Consider the following 11,121-nt stretch of genomic DNA (forward strand, 5'->3'; position numbering starts at 1 on the left):
GAAGATATCTTTAAAATGACGGTCCTACCAAATTAAATTCAGACTGTTTTCTGAAACTGCTTAATCAAATGATGCATTGATTTATTTTTATAATAGTAAATCTGGGCATCAGAAATTTGCTCCGTCCATTTGAAAGTCCATCGAACTCGGTCTATTTATCACCGTTACGAAACATATATACTCTAGTAGGAACATTCCTAACACGATAATGCTTAGAGGAAAGCACGCCAGAATCGCTGTCTCTCAAATCCATTCAATGAATAAGAGACGAATGAAGATGCGTATTATAGTTATATGCAAGTATCTGTAAAGTGGTGTGAGACGTTCGAACAGGTTTGTTCGATGAAAATCAGCTACATACTCTGTTCCGGGTGAAGAAATGAGCCGCAAGTGGAAAAGGGTGAAAAGGGAAGGGGAAATAAGGAGAATACAAAGAGTTGATGAATGTAAGGAATGGAAGCTGAATCTCAAAATAAAGAACAAGAAAAAACAAGCTACTTACGATAACACGATTGCTAGTCATCTGTTCTCGATGACGATTGCCTATACCACCGCCCTTGTTGAATATTTTAGCAGTTCTAGTATATTTGAGCATATTATATTTATATTTCGATGCACACTACCTCTTCGACCATTTATTTCCGTGATTATGACTGAAGAACAAACAGAAGATACTTATCGTAAATGAAATTTAAGCAAGAAGGAACTTTTTGCGATGTTAACTCCAAATGAGAAAATATGTATATATCAGTATGGATCATGACCTGCCTATTTTTACATTAAATGTTTTGAAAAGTTGTATTTCAAAGCATGGCATGGTTTTCGTCGAAGGAAATCGTTTCGTGGAAGGAAATAGTTTCAAATAGTGAAAGAGCAAAATTATATAACTCTGAAAGAATAATATAATTTAACATGAAAATATTAAAAAACTGAGTACATCGAAATATAATAGATATTTTACAAGGGAAGTAAAAATATAGGTAAATAAATATAAGTAAAAAAGTATAAGAAATCATTTATTTTTTCTAAAATATATTTTGTATATATTTTATCTTCTATTTATATTTCTTTACATAATTTTCACAATATATTTATGAATTAGATGTATTTTCATAACCTACTACTACCGTTCTACTAGCGAGTTTTCGCATGCTCAATGAGATATGCAGTATAGGAAGTGCATAAATATATATTTTTTATGTATCTTCAAACACGAACTAGAATATCGAGCATGTTATCATTTTCCTGTGGATTGTAAAATGATCAACCGTGGTTGATAAATTAACAAATTGTAAAAATTTGTCGATTTGTAGTACGAGTGCGGAGTGCGAGTAGTAACGATAGTGAACACACAATTGAATACCCAAACGACAAACTCCTGAGCTTTATACTTATTTTTACGTGGGTCCAAACTTTATCGATTCGATATAGGCTCTGACCGCTCTGGGTTATTTAAAATATATGTCGGGTTAAGATCGGAATTTTGGGCGCGTGACAACTCTTCGCGTGGACTAGCCATCGTTTCACAAAGCCGAGATTATATGTACGCGTATATACAAGACTATCACAAAGCTTAACAAATAATTAAGTCTAATGAATAATAAATTTGATGAACAATGAAGTTAATAAATAATAAATTATACGAATAATTAAGTTTAACAGATAATAAGTCTAATGAATAATAAGCTTAACGAATAGTAAGATTAATGAATAATATGATTTACGAATAATGAATTTAATGTACACTATTAACAATGTGTTTGTTGGGTTCAAACGAATCCACGGCCAACGAGATAACTCTTTACTAAGCGTAAAAATAATCTTAGGCGCAAAATACGATTGACGAAAATGCTCGAGGTGTCACTCTCCAAGGCAATCGCACGAATTTGATACGCACTCGTTAGAAGCATCGAGAAAGTTCCGAACGCCGTTGCTAGGCAGTTTCTGCTTGGAGTTTGGTTATTGATACAATGTATGTCCCATTGTATCGGCACCTCCGAGGTAACCTCACACGTGGCTAGGCCCGCTCTCGAGGCCGCATGCCGCCACAATCACACTTCTCGGAAAACCCATACAACCACTCGTCAGACCTCCGTTAGGCAAAACGTTTATCTCGTGACCGTGGCTACGTTCGGCGACCAATTGTCACCTCGAAGCCAATCTCGCTATCACTAATTTTAAACAATTACAGCTATAATAAAATCTAGGCTAAAGTACTAGAGGATGTTCCGAAAATTTCCAAGGAAAGACTTCGGCTTTCCTTTCATCTCCGACATATAGGTAGAGAAATAGGAAAGGATAGGGGAAGACGTTTGGATATAGTGGATTTGAAGTACAATTTCATTCGCAAAATATAGCGAACCAAGAAAGAACCGTGGAAAGATTTGGACATTTGTGCGCTTCATGTGACGCTGGAGAGAAGAAAAGAAAAAAGAAACGAGAGGGAAGAGACCAAAAGAATGAAAAATGAAACCTTTCTTCACAAAAGACAGAAAAGATTCACTATGCATATTATTCGCTTCGCCTTATCGTTATCCACGTACGCACGCACGCACGCACGCACGCACGCACATTCACGGTTTCACCTTATACACTTGTTGTCTACTATCGTATCATTTTACCGACCAGTAGCGGTTGAAAATCCTATGTACTGTCTACCTCTCACTCGGTCGCAGATACATCGTTGAAGCCAGTTTAGACTCTAGCTCTGTTTAGACTCTAGGATATCGCGCGGGAATATACGCGCTTTTTCTCATACCTATAGAAATGTTAACTCAAATTTGGCGAAATTACTTATAATATTTATATTGATATTTATTTGATCTATTAGAATCGTTTTTAGATTAATATTTATATAATATTCCATAATCCATACAATGATTTTCCTCAAGCAAATAATAATTTAATATTTTTTTAAAAGTGTGATATCGTCCAAAACAATCGCTTCTGTGTAATGGAACATTGCAAAATTTACAGACAAAACATATTCTACTTCTTTTCTTTTTTAATTGTGCAAATTCTACATTGGGGTTTTGGGGCTTTTTTACTCCGACGACTAGACACTATGTTTATAAGTTTATGTTTTCCGAAATTTGGTAGTCTTTGTGGGTGATCTAGTCTGGATGATCTGCTTGTCATATGTCTCATAAGTGTTTGCTGTACTAGATATTTCTTCGTCGTTTTCCTTTGATCCACAATCTTCTATCCACGAAATTATCACTTTTTGCAGGAAATTTTTTATATGTATTCTTATTCTATGGCCCATAATCATTCCCGTTGGGGCCCCGGGAGCATCTTCTTTCGTCCCCTCGTAGTGGTGATCCCCACCGCTTGCCCTTCACCGTCGTTACTTCTGAGGTGATGGGCGTGATAGGTATTGAAGGAACACTCGAATATGTTTAACAATAAATATTTATTAACAAAATATATTCGGTGAGTATACTTGACGTAAAACTCGCGGTTATTAATTTCGGTTCGCGGTTCGCGATTACAAGTTCGAACTCGGGTAGATTCGGGTAGATACGATTCGATATGCGCTACGAGTTCGGACGATGATTGCCTGAGATGTCGAGCAACTCGGATCAGTGATTGCTGCCAACTATCAACTATCAATTCGGACAGGCGTCTCGCGACTGACTTTCCGTCACGATGATGCTGGATAGGAAAAACTATGATGGGGTGTGTCTAAGGATACGAGATCATCGGATTCGTTTAGGAAAGCGTTGGTTCGGAAAGTGAGGGAAGTGGACGTCGTTGTTAATTGGCTAAATTTTGAGTTGGTGGTTGGAAAAGGATACTAACCATCCTTGAGAGAAAGATGCTAGTAGGAAGCGTCGTACGTGAGAAAAGCAGATTTCCCGTATCTTCCCGTAGTAGGTGGTAGATTTAGGGACTATTGGGATAAAGACTGTTTGTCCGTTTGAAGGACCTTAATTAACAAAATCCTAAGATTTGTAGCGGGCCCTTAGGTTAACTGAAAATATTCTGTAAGAATGTATCGGCATCTGGCAATCATCTTGTCTTGTATAGGGTCTTTGTGTAACGAGCCACGGGACAGAAACCGTTGGAAAGTTTGCTGTCGAGTGTCGCTACAATTCCTTCTGTTACTGCCCTCTTAGTACACATTCCTTGGTCAGCCGTTCCACCGTCTTCTGGAGACGACTGACCTCACTCTCCAGAAAGCGCACCGTCCTCCGCAGATATGCGCTGTCCGCGTGTTCATGTCCGTGAATCGGTTAGCTGTCCTTCTCGGTCCCTTCTCTTTCATCCGATTCCATCTTTATATCCTCTTTCCGCGTGTCGTCGCCGCCAACGGCACCGTCGCGGATGCAGAGACGGCAGAGATCGGCCATTGTTGAGGCGACGGCGGAGGTGGTGGTGATGTCATGTAAAATAACAAAATAAAAAAGGAATTTGAGGTGAAAAATAAAAAAAGAAAACTTTGTTTTTTTTTCTAACATCAATACACTTTACAATCTACCTCCGAACTCTAGGCGTGACTTTCTAAGACTGACTCTTATGATTTTACTTTCGATCGGATCCGATTACTTTCTTTTGTCATCCCTCAACATCCTCACCGTCCATGCATTTGTTAGGCGTCCGCGATCGTTGCCACGTGCTCTTTCTTCTAGAACCTTCGGTGGAAGGACCGTTGGGATGTTGATGGTTCATTAGGCACTTCAGCGATATACATTGTCGCCGAGTGCCGCCACATCTTTATCTCTATCGTCAGTCCGTCGGATTTGAAGTATGCCGGTCGTGACAGTGACCACGTGCGCCGTTGGAGTTCACAGCGCTGGACGCTTTCGCCCTCCGTGAGGCCAACCTTGACCCAGTAATCTTCCGGTATGATCGCTTGCCGAGCGCGTTCACAACGGTCGAAGAGGAAGAACACGATGACATTTCGTCGTCGAATTGTTGCAAAAATTCCAACTCTGCGTTATTTGTAAAAATCTGTTTCTGCTTATTACTTGCGAGAAGAATGGAGTTTCCATACATGGATCAGTTGACCAATAGTCGTAGAGAGCATTCATTTTTACTTGTCTCGTTAGAACTGCTAGGCCTTAAAATTTCTTTTTTTCTGTTCATTTCTTTGTTTTTGATGTAATTTTGTATTTATCTATAACTTAATAATGATACCTATTCGGTTCTCTCACCAGATACTCATTAAAAGAGTCATTTCCAATGAATAAATTTGCACTGCCTAAAACACATTCTGGAGAATTCGGCATGATTTTTATGTCGGGATGTCGTGGGACGACGACGCACTCAGTGCACTCCGCTTGTTTTCTTTTTTTTTTTTTTTTGTACGTGGAGAAATACTCGTGGACACTCCACCTCTGCGGCAGCAGCAGAGCAGCGTCGGTCTCTTACCGACTAAAATTCCACGGTGGTCATCCTGACGTTTGACAGAAGTGTTCCCGGGGTCTCTCATGAATTACTAACAGTGCACTCCTTGCACTCCGATCCTTTTGATCGAGCCAACAATGCAAATTCCCTAACCGATTAATTTGTCGCTAGGGGAGGCCATCGCCCCCGAGGAGACCGCGCGAAGCAGATCTTCGTCCCTCTCGCCCAATATGTGCTAATAATGGGAAGAGAAACACGGAGACCATAGGTGTTTTCTATGATTGAAAACACCGTAATTAGCACAACGTTTCGGCTGCGTCTGATCACTAGTTAATGCAGAGAACGGTCGTTGTGAATCCAAAATGTCTTGGGCAAAATCCGCGTTAATCGTGTGCTTGATATTCTTGTTCGTTGATTGTAACTGCCAACGGATACTTTTATTCCGATTTCAAATATCGTACAACTGCGAAGTTATCAGAGAAGAGAATATACAAACTTTAAAATTCTCACCTTAAATGTATGCGGAGTCAATCGTGTTCTATTATACAATTCGGCGGTTAATCGAACTTTGGCACTTATTTCGCTTGGGCAACCTTCGTAGTTAACACTTATAAATTTCGTTTGAAACAATTATTCGAGAGATAACTGGCAGAGTGACGGTGTAAACACTTCTATCGAAAGATGGTAGCTCTTGTTAATACTTATAAATTTCTACTAACTTGATTCCGATTAAGACAAACTGTAGTTAATACTTATAGATTTCAATTGAGACAGACTGACAGAGTGGAGGTGTAAACGCTTCAATTGACCAAATGGTAACTAACTTGTGACAAAATGTGAATATCGTAATTGCTAGCTTAAGCTGAGGTTTCGTTTTTTTGGTTGTCTTGTTTACGCTGTGTCTTAATTTCTCATATTCCCTTTTACCTGAGGAAACGCGGGTGCTGCTTATCTTCTGCTGAAGTTTCGTCTTCTTGATTATCCTATTTACACCGCTTATTGCATAACCTGAAGCGTCTGTCGTAAAGTTAAAGGGTTTGGAAAGATTCGGACATTGCAGAATAGGTTTTGTCATTAGCGCTGTTTTTAAATTGTTAAATGCATTTTCTTGATTCTCCGACCATTTAAAGGTGATGTCTTTGTTCAATAGTTGTGTTAATGGTTTTGCAATTTTGGAAAAATTAGGTATAAATCTTCGGTAGTATCCCGCTAGTCGCAAAAACTGTTTGATATTTTTTGCTTTCTTTGGTCGTGGAAATTTCGATACGGCTTCGATCTTCTGTGGATCGGGTTTTACACCATCTTCACTGATTATGTGTCCCAAATAACTTCGTGTCGTAGGAATCGGGTTGCAATCGCAATTTGGCTTCCTTTAGTATTTCTATTAACTCGTTAAATTTAATTTCGTGTTCGTGAGGAGATCTTGAATAAATCACTATGTCATCCAGATTGTTCACAGAGAGTATAGTTTCAAAATTGAAATAATCGTTCTTGCTCAAGATTTAATGAATTGTCTGGAATAAAACAACTCTATCAACTTTCGATCTATTTCGTTCACAATTGTTCGCTGTATCAACCAGTGATTACGGTGTTTTCAACGCAAAAAACAAAACATATCTTATTAAATAAAATATAAGAATATAGACAAAATCACTCCAATAAAATAACACCCGCTGGGAACACATTTAGGCATATATACACACATGAACAAATAAGGCACTGTTACCAAGTAAAGTCAAAATCCACACACGGAGCATCCGGATACATCTCACGAAACCTATTTAAACACCATGAGAGTACGTCCGGACAAGTACCCCCCTGACCTGAGGAATGGTGGCGTAGGTAAGCCTCCATCACTTGATCAGGGATCTCCTCCCAAAAACGAACCTTGGCACAGGCATCTGTATCAACCACTTCGATCGAAGGAGAACTTGGCGGCAACTGAAGGGTGTCCTCATCGGAGAAGGTTAGATCAATAACCAAAAGGATCACCGAGACTCGACGATGGGGCTGGAGCCACACTATTGCTACCCTCTGTGGAAGACGATCCCTCCAGCCTCCTTAACCTCTGCCCACGAGCTTTTGCGCCGCCACGACGACCACGTTTCCTAGAACGTTTCGGAGGAGGTTTGAACGGCCTACGACTTTTTTTCTTCTTCTCACACTAAAATAAAACACACAAGTTTAAGAAAACGAACAACAATACGAAACAGGATGAAGTCAAAACAAATTAAAATAATACATACTTCTACAGCTTCAGACATATCAGTATCCATGATCCAACATAACCTGTATTCATAAGGGAAAACATGAAAATGCAATAAACAAAATCGACACTACCAATCATACAAAATATCGAATAATCAAACACTATCAAAATCACTTATTACTATGAATTAATGCATATTATTACCTAAAAGGAAAAACTAACCTAAAAACTCGCCAAGCAAATCAAACTCGCCAAGCAAATCAAACTCGCCAAGCAGAACAAACTCGCCAAGCAAATTAACAATTATTACAAACTACCACTTGGCGCCACCTCCTATGGAATGAAGTATTAAAAACTTGCCATTGGAATTTTAATAATTCTTGGGGAACATAGGAAATAGAGCGTGTTACACGTGCAAAGACTCGACAAACACTAAGTTGCCACACGCCTTGTACGTTTCATTGACATGAGCAAGGAAATTACCAAATACATCACAAATGCAACCTCAGCAAGGACAAAGCTGCCACGTGCCTGGCACGTTCCACTGGCATCAGTAGGGAAGGCCTGGGAAGCATCGCAGACGAAACATTAACAAAATACGAGCTACTACAATATCTACATTTTATCACGCACCTCGTATGTCACTAACACCAAACGAAACATGAGAAATTAAGAAGACGAAACTTCAGCAGCATCTACGTGTCTCAAGGATGTGCAAAATTAAAAATAGCGTAAACAAGATAATCAAGAAGACGAAACTTCAGCAGACTCCGTGCGTCCAAAAAAAGGTGAGATAATCAAGAAGATGGAACTTCAGGCGGCGAGGCGAGGTTCTCAAATTCTTTAATTACTATTGTAGGTGTGATAAATTCGTAATCTTTCGATGTGGTATTTATTATTCTTGTATATCCTTGTCCCTTATGGTTCTTCGCACCTACATTACCAAAATAGACTCCCTTGATTGGCTCGATTTTGGGAATAAATCCCTCTTTTATCTCCAGATTTGTAATGTTAATCGAACATTTGTAATGGTACCGAACTTCGTTTCCGCACGATTATCTTTTCTCTTGTATCGAAGGGGATATAAATATTTCCCCACTTACATGCTTTCGCTCGTAATCCAAACGAGCCTTGCATCCTGCGAAAAATTCGGATCCTAAGATTCCATCTTGATCGATCAGCAATGAGTCAACTACGTGAAAAATAACTTTTTTTTTATAATTTATTAACGTATTTATTATTATTATTATTATTAACGTAGAGGAAATCCGCACGGACACCAGGTCGCTTCTGGGGAAAAGCGGCGTGGTAATGCCGGACTCCAACCGACTAAAACCTCCACGATGACCGTCCCGGCAGCGGTCGAATAGGAAGAGCATGACGACATTTCGTCGTCGGATCTCACCGCCCCGCCGCGATTGCGGCATCGCCGCATCCCATCCCGTGAGGGTCCCGGGCCGACGGTCATAACGTCGAGTTCCTCCAACCCTCTCCGAGACCCCCCAGTTCGTGTGTCCCCTTCGCCAGACGCATGAGCGTGTTCGGGGGCCTGGCGGCCCACCCCCGGACGGTCACGGTTGCTCGATGACGACTCGGGGCCCGTTTTACAACCCGCGGCTGCGCCGGTACTATGGTATCCCTCCCCTGCGCTGTAAACGATTTTTTGGTTCGTTTCTCTGTCCATTGTGATTCTGAAGTCGCCGAGGTCGTCAACAAGGGTTTTCATCCTGGTGCCACTCACTCTTTCGCACCCTGCCCCAGCAAAGGCCGGCGCAGGGTGACGGGGAGCCCCACAAGAAGGTGAGGTGAGTGGTCTTGGCAGATACGGGCCCACCAACTTCTCCGAGGTTCTTCGCACCGGATCGGCAAACTGGCGAGGGCCGAAGACGCCGACCAGTCACCACCCGGCTATAGGAGAACATTAGATTCATCGTGGTTTCCCGATGGGACCAGGGCGTGGTCCTACGCCCTGAGAACCCGTAGCCGCCTCGTGCTCCCCACGTGAAAAATAACTGGATTTCCCGCAACCTGCATTACGATTGCATGATTGCTGCAGCATGATTGCTGATTCGGATAAGGCAGGTTTCTTGATGACATTGATTTCTGATCCGGGGTCTAATAGTAAATTTGTCTTAGTTTTTAAATCTGGGAAAATTATTCTAGCGGTGGGAGTACTTGGAGTTTCGTTTATTTTTATTGAAATAATCCGGAGAGGTCGTCGTCCAAATCTGAGTCCGGCCGAACATATCCTTTAATTTGTTCCCGAAATCGTTCAAACTGTTTAGCTAACTGTCCTGTATGGCGAGGAACGCGTGCCCGCGAAGCTACGCCGCGAAGCTTACAGAAACCTGATGCCGCGGAATCATGTTTCGTGCGCGCTCGCATGCTCTTAAATATTGAAATACTGAGGGTCGATATCTGACGAATATTGGTACTGAATCGATCGCGTCTTTTAACTTAATTGGTTGGGGGCTACCGTCTGTCGGTATTGTCACCTAGGGAATTATCGGCGGTGATGCGGGTGTCTCGATTTCCTTTTTTGTCTTGAGTGAACGCATGTCGTCTTTTAATTCATTGATTTTTGTACTCATGTCGGCTATTACTCGTAAATTCGCATCGCATTCGCATCTCGCGTCTCCCCTATCTTCCGGTAGTTGGGACAAAGACTGTTTGTCTGTTTGAAGGACTTTAGTTAACTAAACCTTAAGATTTATAACGGGCCCTCGGGCTAGCCGAACATGTACTGCGGAGACACATCGACATCTGGCAATCATCGAAGAATAGGGTCTGCGTGTGGCGAGCCACGGGACAGAAACCGTTGGAATGTTTACTGTCGCGTGTCGCCACGAATATTTCTTTTAAGGAGAGCTATAGAATTACTCCATACCTTTGTTAAACAAAGCGTTCATCCCGTGACCGCGGCTACGTTCGGCGACTGACTGTCGCCTCAAGCCCAAGCTCATTATCACAACTCTCGAACAATTACAATTGGACTGGGTGACTGCAATTATTTAATTACAGCTATGGTAGATTCTGAATTACAATGTTACGGGATTTTCCCAAAATTCCAAAGGGAAGGCTCCGGTGTTCTTTCATCTCCGACATATTAATAAGGAACCATTTGGCTGAATAACGAAAAAACATATAAAGATTTAGATTATGTGACGCGGTCAAAATCAAATTTCAGGAGTTGAATTTAAAAACATTTTGTCCCTATGAATTCACAACCTCCCAAAGCTTCGAAATCCACACATATTTCTTCCTTCAGATGATTCTGTGATTACATTAGGGTTGTGAAGACATATTTTAAGTGAAACTAATTGTTTTAACTCGTAATTATTGTTAAAATAAGAATATTTAATGACAATTAATTGTTATTAAAAAATGTATAGGTTTCACTAATTGCTATTAATTTTTACTAACTAAAAATATATTTTTAGCATAAGAATATTTAATAGCAAATAATTTTTAATAATTTTTATTGGGTAAAAATTAACTCTTAAAATAAAAGTATTTAATAAAAATTAATAGTCACTAATTCGGCTGCAGTGGTCGGATCGCAA

The sequence above is a fragment of the Bombus vancouverensis genome, chromosome 9 (genome assembly GCF_051014615.1).
Source record: "Bombus vancouverensis nearcticus chromosome 9, iyBomVanc1_principal, whole genome shotgun sequence".
Taxonomy (NCBI): Eukaryota; Metazoa; Arthropoda; class Insecta; order Hymenoptera; family Apidae; genus Bombus; species Bombus vancouverensis.